Source organism: Prunus dulcis, chromosome 5, assembly GCF_902201215.1.
Source record: "Prunus dulcis chromosome 5, ALMONDv2, whole genome shotgun sequence".
In the NCBI taxonomy this organism is placed as follows: Eukaryota; Viridiplantae; Streptophyta; class Magnoliopsida; order Rosales; family Rosaceae; genus Prunus; species Prunus dulcis.
Genome location: NC_047654.1, coordinates 9,447,253 through 9,458,494, shown reverse-complemented (window position 1 = coordinate 9,458,494; position 11,242 = coordinate 9,447,253).

Genomic DNA, 11,242 nt, shown 5'->3' with positions numbered 1-11,242 from the left:
AAAAGGATAACTATTCTCCCACTTTTACTGTTACTCTGCCAGATTTACCACTTGTAACTGACTTAGGTATCGGAGAGCCTTCGGCCGGCACCACACTGGTGTCCGAAGCTTAACGATTGCTTCTACCACTTTGTTTTCTGCAGGTCCCCCACCAACCTATTTCACCAAGGGCCTCGGCCCTCTTCCCTGCTGAAGACCCCGTACATCTTATCACTAAGTTGGACTCAATATTGGTCGGGCCATTTTGAGCATCAACAATGTAAATATGAGGTGCAATAACAATCAATTTTGCACTTCCCTCCGCATCTCAGAATATCTATTTAATTTCTACTTCAATTTATACTGAGATGAAGTTACGATGCCTCGAGTCTCTTCACTAGAGCTAAGTATTGTGTTCTTCATCCTTTTTTCGCAGATTGCCCCGTTTGATCGTACCGATTATTCTGTGGGCCAGTTGGCTGTTGAAACCGATAACCGGGCTGGTTGGTTTATTGAACAACCGTTGATTACTCTTTGCTGGTTTTTTTTTTTTTTACAAGTATGCTATGCATGCATCACCTTTGGTGGGACTTATCTTTTTGGTCATTGCAGTGTCTGATGGGCAGCAGACAACTGTTTTAGTGAATTTCATGGAACTGTGCCAGACGTGGGTTTTTGTTCCCTTGTCTGATAAATCGAAACTCTTGTTTTTGTCTCCTCTGCATTATGTGTTTCCTTCCCATTATTTAACTGATTTTGTCCATTAGAATCTCCTGTTGGTTTCTCAGTTTACATTGGTGTTTATGTTGTATGTCATGGTATTTATGTTGAAATGTCATATTTGACAAAAGAAAATTACGTTTTTGTGGTGTTTATGGTTGGGCCTAACAGTAGAAAAATAAAAGGATTACTTATCATGTTCCCCAATTTATTTCTTGAAGCTAATATTTGTTGTTATCTACTTAAGAGTTTAGAAGAATAAAATGCTTATTCAATATAAATCCATTCTACCTTAAAATTGCATGATGCATAGGGAGCTAAATCATGTGAAGGCTTTCTTGCTGGCTAAACTGGGGACAAGTGGATCACTTGATGGGCAACAAGGGTTGGTTGTGAAGGGAAGATTTGCATCGGACATTTTCGAAGGTGTTGATGCTCAAAATGGCCCGGCCAATATTGAGTCCAACTTAGTGATGAGATGTGCGGGGTCTTCAGCAAGGAAAAGGGCCGAGGCCCTTGGTGAAATAGGTTGGTGGGGGACCTGCAGAAAACAAAGTGGTAGAAGTAATCGTTAAGCTTCGGACACCAGTGTGGTGCCGGCAGAAGGCTCTCCGATGCCTAAGTCAGTTACAAGTGGTAAATCTGGCAGAGTAACAATAAAAGTGGGAGAATAGTTACCCTTTTTACTTGGGTATTGTTCCCTATTTATAGAGAGGTGAAAGTAGGAGCTTTGCACAAAGTTCCAATGTGGGACTTTGTGCAAGTCGTCGTGGTGGCGACACGTATCCTGGAGATTAGGTTTGGCAGCTGGGAGCTTCGGCAGGTGTCTGGCACCTCGGAAGTGTGTCTTCCTTCGGCAAGGCGGCAACAAGGGTCTGATCGGGAGGCTGTCCGAAGGTGTTCGGTAGGGCCATTTTGTTGTTTCGGAGCAGCTGGGTTGTGTGCTTGCCGATCGGCAGGTGCTGTCCGAGGTGCTGGACTTTCGGCAAGTCAAGGCTTGAGTGCGAGGTCCGTTTAGGAGCTGCTGCTCAACCCTTGCTGATCGGCAAGGGTGTGGAGAGTGTGTTGTTTGGGCCGAGACCGAGTGCTGTTCGAAGGCTTTGCAGGTACGAGCTGGGTCTTTGAGCTGCCGCCTAGCCTGTTGAGCTAGACCGTCCACACTCGGCAGGTGAGTCCCGTTTTTGTTGCTGCCCGGGCCTTGCCATTCGGCAAACCCAGCTATAATATGTTGTGAAATGGGTTTGGGTGCCTTGATCAAATTTGGGCCTTAGCTTTGTTCTGGGATTGGGCTTAGGAGGTAGAGTCTAGCACACTTGGAATTTTGGGGACCTTCCATTTTGTTTTTGCACGGCAAGGCCCTGAAATTTCTCTCGATTTTTTTTTTTTTTTGTATACTTGAAAATTGAATTTCAAATTTGTGTAGGTACAAGGGATTTAAGAGGGAATATGAAAGGGTGCTAGGGTTTGCTCGTGAATCGAGGCGTGGGTACCCTTAGTTGGCTATAAATAGGAATTTGGAGTGGTGAAGGCACCACACTTGAGTTGAGGAGAGAAATTGTGAGAAAGTGAGGAGGAGGAGAGGAGATTTTCGGCGAGAGTTTTGTGGTTGTGCTTGTGGCTAAGGAGATTTCCGGCGACTTCGACGTGGTGGTACGAACAAGGTTATACCTCATTTTGCTTGAACTTTTGAATTGAAATGTCTAGCTTTGCATGAACATGTTGAAGATTAGGAAGAACACTTTGAATATGAGCATGAATATGATGAACACGTTGAATCATTTGTATGAACATGTTGAATTCTTGCTTGGTATGAACAAACATGAAGATTTGCCAAATTTTTGTGTTGTTGTGGTTCGATCCTCCTTGCATGTGCATTAGTTCCTTTTTCTTGTTTTTGCATATTGTAGATGTCTGAAAGTTCTGATAGAGAAAGTCCTGACCCCCCTGCCTTTGGTGGGGATGACACTGAGAGTGAAGAGCCCAGCCAATATGTTTGTTCTGAAGAGGAGAGTTCAGAGACAGAGGGTATGGTAGAAGGCATTATAGAAAGTAGGATGATAGGGCATGGGGGTGAGAGGGGTGAGCCATCGGTAGACTCTGGGTCGGCTGCATATAGGGAGATGCAGAGGAATTATATAGAGTTAGAGGCTATAGCGAACCGGGTTCTAGCCTTGCCTCATACGCAAGAGGTGGGTTCGAGCAACCAGGCATCACCATCGGGGTCCGTGGGTATAGCCGTGGCTTCAGTTTCAGAGGGAGTAGACATTCGGGTTGGTGTCCCGTTGCCGAGGCGGAATACGCTTACAGAAGCCAAATTGGCCCAGCTGCGGACAGACTTTTGTGTTCCAACCTATGTGGGCTTGAGGTTACCCACTGCGGCTGATGTAGTCAGATATCCTTCGGATGGCTCCGTGATGATTTTTACGGATATGTATCGGCACGGCTTCAGACTACCCTTTCATCCGTGGGTGCAGATGATGTTGGCTAAGTTGGGGTATGCGCCGGGGCAGTATAATCCCAACTTTTGGATTCTTCTTCATGGGATGTACATCGCTTGGTGGTTGGCTGGTTGGGGGAGCCAACATTTGAGCAGTTCATGTACTTGTACTCGGTTTCGAAGCAGTAGGGGAATTTTGGCTGGGTACAGGCTAATTGCCGAAAGGCGAAGGAGAGGGGCTATTTTATTAGGCACAAGCCAACTACGCAAAAGTCCTGGAGGAACAGGTGGTGCATGGCTTATGGGGACTGGGAGAGTCCGCCAGGGAAGAGCGTTGTACAACACATTCCTACCCACTTCCAGTCTATAGGTCCTTGGCCCCATCCCTTAAGACTGTCTAATGCTTGATTGTGTTTTGCTTTGGCTCTTATTCTTGGTTCTGTATTTTGTCTGTGCCAGTGTAAATGGCTAAGTAGTATCTAACCTTTGATGCAGGTTCAGTGAAGTGGGGCCCTATCTCAAGGAGCAGGAAGACGAGGTTGAGTGGGTGAGGGCACAGCTGTCGGAGACCGAACGTGAGTGCGGGAACCTAGTCACTCAGAAGAATTTGTTGGAGTCCGGACTCCTTCAAGGAAGTAAGTACCTGGGTCACTTTATTAGTTGTCTGCTGAGCCTTTTGTGGTTGTGACTAATGTAATTGTTTTGTTTGTTTTGACAGTGGCTGGCATTATAAGAGGGAGCACGAAAGTGGCAGTGGATATTGATGAGGCTGAGATGCAGAAGCGGCTCAGGGAGTCTCGGGCCAAGAAGGCAGAGAAGGGTGCTGGGAAACGCCCCAGAGATGATGATGAGGGTCGGGTTGCTGACGTGCTGGGAAAGAGGAAAGCCTTGGAGGAGGCTCATCAGCATGTGATGGGGTCGGGGCCGAGACTTCCACCCTTCCCCTTCGGCATGGAGGTATTTGCTGAAGGGGTGGAGAAGGTGGACTTCGGCAGGCTATGCCAGCAGAAGAAGGAGGTGAACTTAGCTATGCACCGGCAGGAGGTGCCCTTGGTTAACGTCTTCCTGGAAGGCGTGAAGAGTGATCCTGAGGCTCTGGCGAGGACCCCAGCCTCTTCCTTTCATAGACCGGGCCCAAAAGACGATCCTCACCTCTGCCTTATGTAAGTTTTGGCCTTCTTTTGTGAATTTTTTTTTGGATTATTCTTGTTTGGGTTGACTGATGTTGTTTTGTTTTGCAGGCCTTTGGCGAGATGTATGTCAGCATGGCCAAGGCGGATAAAGAGATCCAGAGGCTGAAGAGGCGTGATGAGCTGGCCAAGAGCAAGATGGCGGAGGCGCAGGAGGCCATCCGAGAGAAGAACGCCCTGCTGGTGCAAAAGGCGGCCCTGGCTAAGGAGGTGGAGGAGCTGAAGAGGTCGAAGGCCGATGAGGTGGCTGCTGCCCGAGTCGAGGCGATCGAGTCCTTCCGAACCTCAGAGGAGCTGAAGAGCTACATCATGGACCGACTAGTGGATGAGCAGCTTCGCTGGGAAGATAGGCTGGTTAGGTTCAACCCCTCGATTGAGATTAACTTTGATACGAGTGGCGAGCCTCCTGCACAGAGTCCTCCTGCGGATGCTAGTGTCCCGACGCCAGAGGCGGAGCCGGCCACTGAGGATGCCCCTTCTACCGAGTCTTGAAGGCGTTGCCTTCTTTATGTATTCTAGCTATTTTGTATTCTAGCTATTTTGTTAGAACACTTTGCCTTGCGCGGAGCAAGGTTGTTTATTTTTGCTTTGTATGAACAATTTTCCTTGCGTGGAGCAAGGTTGTTTGGATATGTTTATGATATAAGACTTGTTATGTGATATCAATTGTGCTAGTAAAATGATAACCATGTGAGTGCATGAGAATGAGCCGGAGTCAGGCATTTCATTTAAATAGGTGCCGAAAGGCAGAAGGTACAAGAGTTCTAGGGTCTAGATATTTTTACTTCTGCCTTATAGTAAATGCTCAAGACCAAAGTATTGTCCTAGGGTCTAGATATTTTTACTTGTAGTAGTACTTGAGGTGATCAGCGTTCCAGGGATGAGGCAGCGTCTTACCTGTGGGATCGCGAAGCTGATAAGTGTCGGGACGGTAGATTTTGATAATCTTATAAGGACCCTCCCATGTAGGGCCGAGGGTACCTTCGGTAGGATTTTTGGTAGCTAAGGAAACCAGCTCCAGGTCTTCCACGGGTTCGGCCTGCTGTGTGATAGACTCCTCCCTTGGGTCCTCAGGTGGTTCTGTGCCAACTTGAGAAGGGGCAGGAGCCTTGGTTACTACAAGGGCTTCACTCCTATGTTGGTGATTGGTGGATTTGACGGCTGAAGCATAGCAGCTACGGGCGCCAAGTTGGTCACCGCGCATCGTGCCTGGGCCATTAGCTGAGTATGCCCAACGTTCTGGGTGAGGTCTTGTTGGGCATCCTGGGTGCGAGTCCTCTCTTGGTTCCGCTTTAGAGCACAATAGTCATGCTCTAGCTCAGCATTCCAGCAATGAAGATGCTCGTATTTCTCCAACATTTAAGTAATACTGTCGCGGAGGCGCTCCACTTTTGCCTGGAGAGTGGCATCTCCCGAAGATTTCCTTCGGGAAGTACCATCGCGGGGGGTATGGTGCTGGGTATCGCGGCTATCCTCGGTCGGCATAGCAGAGTGCGGGGCGAAGGAGAGGCTACGGGGCCTGATGGGTGAAGGAGCCAGCTGGGCTGATAGAGAAAGAGGGGATTCAAGTGTCGGCTTCCCACAGACGGCGCCAAACTATTGATGCTCAAAATGGCCCGGCCAATATTGAGTCCAACTTAGTGATGAGATGTGCGGGGTCTTCTGCAGGGAAGAGGGCCGAGGCCCTTGGTGAAATAGGTTGGTGGGGGACCTGCAGAAGACAAAGTGGTAGAAGCAATCGTTAAGCTTCGGACACCAGTATGGTGCCGGCCGAATGCTCTCCGATGCCTAAGTCAGTTATAAGTGGTAAATCTGGCAGAGTAACAGTAAAAGTGGGAAAATAGTTACCCTTTTTACTTGGGTACTGTTCCCTATTTATAGGGAGGTGAAAGTAGGAGCTTTGCACAAAATTCCAATGTGGGACTTTGTGCTAGTCGTCGTGGTGGCGACACGTGTCCTGGAGATTAGGTTTGGCAGAAGCTTTGGCAGGTGTCTGGCACCTCGAAAGTGTGTCTTCCTTCGGCAGGGGAGAAGGCGTGGTTGCCTTGGTGCTGGTTGCTTTGATGTTGGATCTGCTCGGTTCATCATGGTGTGAACAGAAGGAATACTGCTGCGATATGTCTGTAAGTACCTTGTTTTGTGGCCTGCTTGGCAGTTATATCTATCCTTTTCTATGTGCTGTTTCACACTCGTTACTTTTGTTCCATTTTTACTGATTTAACTTTTTTTGTTTTCCAGGTGAATATGTTATTTGCGTTGGGTGTAACAGGCTGGGCACTCTACTATCAAAGAAGTATTTGGTCTCCTTTCTCATATGCAAGAAGGTAATAGTTATAGAATTTAACACTCTAATATTAGTTGGCTATTGGTTTGCTAATTCTTGTAGTTGTGGTACTTTGGTCATTGATTGAATTCTATTCCATAGAATGGCAGCCCCCTGGATCCATGGTTGACACCATACATAAGGGTTGGGGATCAGTAGTATTGATTTATAGGAAGAAGTTATTTTACCACATAAAAGCAAATGAAAAGGTTTTAAAATTCTTGAAATCAAGTTTATTTTGACGTACTTTCAATTGCCTGTTTAATTTATTTGAAAATTCTTTCTGTTGCAGTGTGGTTGTGAGCAATCAGTGGCTGAAATTAAAGCTGGTTTGGAAGACAGTTGCCCAAATTAAAGCTGGTTTGGAGGACAGTAGCTTTTGGAGGATATTATGGTTTGCTTTGTAGAATTACAACTCCGATAATTGGACAGCATGAGCATGACGACCCAAAACAGGAAACAAAAATTTCAGAGCAAATTTACCATTAAAAAACATTGAAAATCACCCAAAAAGTATTAAAATAGAGAAAAGCCTCAAAAATGGTACATGATGCTATTGTTAACCGAAACTTACAATTTGAATCCAATAGGAAGTATTGGCTGCAGAAATTATGAACGGACAAACACGCTTATAATATCAAGATGTAATACAAGCCGACAACGCTTAGGGCTAGTTTGGTAAAGTTTTTATTAAGTGTTTGGTAATTATTTTTTGGTGAGTGTCGTGAGTTGTGTATAATGACTAAAAATAACATTATATTGAAATGACTTTTCTGTTAACCATATTTTTGACACAATTGTTTGGCCATTAGAATACTCCACTTTTAATGGTTGAGATTAAATCTGTTGATGCGAAAAACTGGTTCGGCACGTGTTTCGCCCAACTTAGTGATATTATGTCTTCGGAAGGGAATAACCTTTCGGAAGATCAAGTTCCTGCAAAAGGACACGTTCGGTAAGACCTTGGGATACCGGTGTGGTACCGGCCGAAGGCTCTCCGATGCTTAAGTAAGTTCGGTTTTAGTAAATATTAGATTACAGATCAAGCGGTAGCGTACCGTTGGTTTCTCTAGGTCTTGGGAGGCGTGCACTATGCTCATATTTCCGATGTGGGACTGTAGAAGCGGATTGTGAGCATGACACGTGTCCTGTTGCAAAAGAGCCAAAATGTATGGCTTTGGCAGGACACATGCCGAAGGGTCATTGTGAAAAATATTGATTCTGTCCACGTGTCTGGCGGTAACAGGTCGTTTATTTCCGGTATAAACAGTAGTCCCCCAAGTTCTCTTCCGAAGGTCCTTCGGAAGGGAATTTAGTTCTCCATAGCAGTTCGAAGGTGCCCTGTCGTTCGGTAAGCTCGTTTGGGGGAAGGAAAGGATGCTTGTGTTGATCCCTTCGGGAATCATCGTTCGGAAGATACTCCCCTTAAACCCAAAGGGTCGTCGATGCTGAGAGGTGTGACGGCAGAGAGACGCTTCGTCTTCCGTGCCTGGCGTGCAATCAACATCTCCATCCACTGGGCGACACGTGGCTAGCGAAGCTACGCCTGGCGGTCGCATTTATGAGTCGTTTGGTTTCCCGAGGCGTACCGTTGCAGCCTTCTCCCTATAAATAGAGGTTGCTCCGGACGTAGAGCTCACTTTGCAATTGTGAGTTGACGCGAGAGCTCTGTGCGGCGATTTCCGAGGAGAGTGAACGGCAATCCAGGCGATTTTCACAGAAGTTCTCGGCATTCAAGGCGATTTCCGAAGTCTCCATTCGGCCCTCAAATTTCCCACACTACTCAAGGTAAGATACCGTTCGGTACTCCCAAAATATTTTCTCTTTATTTCTGTACGTCTTCTCATGGCATAGGCTAGCCGAACGGTAGGTAGGATTTTCTTTCGGTAGTCTAGTGGCCATAGGTAGCGACGTAGGCATCGGTAGGGTAGTTTATGACACGGCCTTAGCCTCCCTTTCCTTTTTTGTAGATGTCTGATAGCGAGTCGTCGTTCGGCAGTGAGCCCAATGCGTTCGATGAGGAGTTGTCATCGGGCTGGGTTACGTCTAGTGGGGCAGCGAGCCTCAAGGCCGAAGGTGGAGAGGACATCGATGTAGAGATACTCAGTGAGGAGGTGAACTCCGTTCCCACCCACGGCATCGGCAAGGGGCTTATGACGAGGCAACCGCTTCCCCTGGCCGCGGTTTATAAGGATGGTACTCTCGTCGGTATTATTGAGCATCAGCTGGAGGCCTCCACCTCCGGTCGTGGTGAGGGCGTTGCCGGTCCTTCCCGGCCGAGGGTGACGATCATCCACCGGGAGCGGTCTAGGATACCGGTGGGTGTACGAAGACTCTGTTCGGGGTCGACTACTTGGAGCCCAACAAGATCACCGAACGGGAGCTGGAGAAGATTAGGGTCGAGTACCTTATTCCGGACTCGGTGAAGATGAGAATTCCGGGCCCTACCGAGTCCCTCAGCGACCCAGGGGATGGTGAAGTCACCTTCTTCACCGACGTGCTTCTGCAAGGGGTTAGGTTGCCGTTGCAGCCTGCCGTGCAGAAGATCCTTGCCCAGATAGGGTACGCTCCTGGCCAGTACAATCCCAAGTTTTGGATGGCCTTGATGGGGGTGATAGCCGCGTTCGGGATTGCCAGGGAGGGGGAGCCTTCTTACGAGCAGTTCTCGTACCTGTACAGCATCACCAAGTCCAAGAGCGCCGATCACGGTGGCTGGGTTCAGGCGAACTGCCTAAAGGCTTCCGAGCGGGGGCACTTCATCAGCTCGATGCCGACTTCCCAAAAGTCGTGGAGGAATCGGCGGGTGCTACTCTCCGGTGATTGGGAATCGCCATCGAGAGTACCCCCACGGTTTTCGGTACCCACGATGTTTCAAATTGCCGGTAGGTTTCCAAGTTAACGATCGAAAGGCTAACTTTTGTCTTCCTTTTTCTGGTTTTATGTTTACTAATTCTTTTTTCGGACAGGTAAACTCAAGCAGTCGAACCCTAAACAGAGTGAGATTCGGCAGCTCGACAGAGTGAGTCTGAGGGTACCTGCTGCCGAGCGAGTTTATCCACGCTTCCTCTTCACCGACAACCTGATCAGAGCCGGCCTCGTCAACCCTGCCGAGAGTAAGTGTATATCTTGCCCCCCCTTTTGTGTATTTTTTTTGCATGCCGACTGACCGATTATTTTTGACCAGTGACGGAGGCAAGGAAGGCTGCCGAGGGCAAGAAGATGAACGAGTCCTCCAGGAGGCGCCTTATGATGGGCCTGGAGGGCAAGAAGAAGAAAAAACAGCCCGAGGCACCTATCGTTCGGCAGTCGACGGATCCCGAGGACGTGACCCTCGCGGAGCACCTGTGACAGCTGGGTGCCGAGCCTGTTGCATGGCCTGCTACCGATGCCTCCGCGCCGAGGCAATCGGATAGGAAGCCGCCGCCACCAAAGATGCCGGGAAGCGGCCAATGACGGTGGATTTGGAAGCCTCACCGGCTTCCAAGCGCCCTCGCCGATCGGAGGTCCCGAGGGCCGTCCTTGCGGTGGAGGACGAGGACGGCACGTCCTAGGCCGTCACCATCGCCTGCCCAGCGAAGACGGTCCAGTTCGTCAACCATATGATCATCGGCACACACATCGCTATGGATCTCTCGAAGGACGTAGTCCCCCTGCTCTGCCGTAAGGCATTTGAGATATAGAGTGGTGTAGCCACGCTTGTAAAGCACATTGTTGATGACAGTGTACCTTGCTGATCGGTATCTAAGCTTCCGGGCCTGGGCCTTATCTTCAGGAAGGGTGTCGTTCGTCAGCTACGAGTAGATATGAGACATCCATATATCCTTATACCGTACGGTACACATTTCGGAGGCTGCCGTGCTCGGTTGGGCAAGAATCTCGACCGGCACCTTTCTTCCGACCTTGTCGGTTATTGCCGAAGCCAGGCGCGCCAATGCATCGGCATGGCTGTTTTCGCCTCTGGGGATCTGCTTGATCTCGTAGGCTTGGAAGCTTTGGAGTAGCTGATGGGAGGTCGAAAGGTAGGCGTACATGGAGGCATCCTTGGCGGCGAAGTCTGCCGTTACCTGGTTCACGATGAGCTGGGAGTCACTGTGAATTCTTATTTGTTTTGCATTCATGCTCTTGGCTAACCGAAGGCCGGCCAGGAGAGCTTCATATTCCGCTTCATTGTTGGAGGTTCGAAAGTCGAATCGGAGGGCGTACTCGATCTTGAGTCCGTCCGGCGTTGTCAGTACTAAGCCTGCTCCGCATCCTTGTTGGTTTGCCGAACCATCGACGTGCAGACCCCATACGGGAGTTGAGGTGTCAAAGCGTTCGACGTCTAGCTCATCCGGCAATCTGGTCTCGGTCACCGCCTCGGGCGTCGGCTGTGCTGTTAATGGGATAAGCTCGGAGATGAAATCGGCAATAGCCTGGCCCTTTTCGGCGGGCCTCGGAATGAACTGTATGTCGAATTCTCCGAGTTCGATCGCCCACTTGATCAATCGGCCAGAAATTTCTGGTTTTTGGAGCACTTGCCGGAGCGGTTGGTTGGTCAGGACTTTGATTCCATGCGCTTGAACGTATGGCCAAAGTCTTCGTGTCGAGACAACA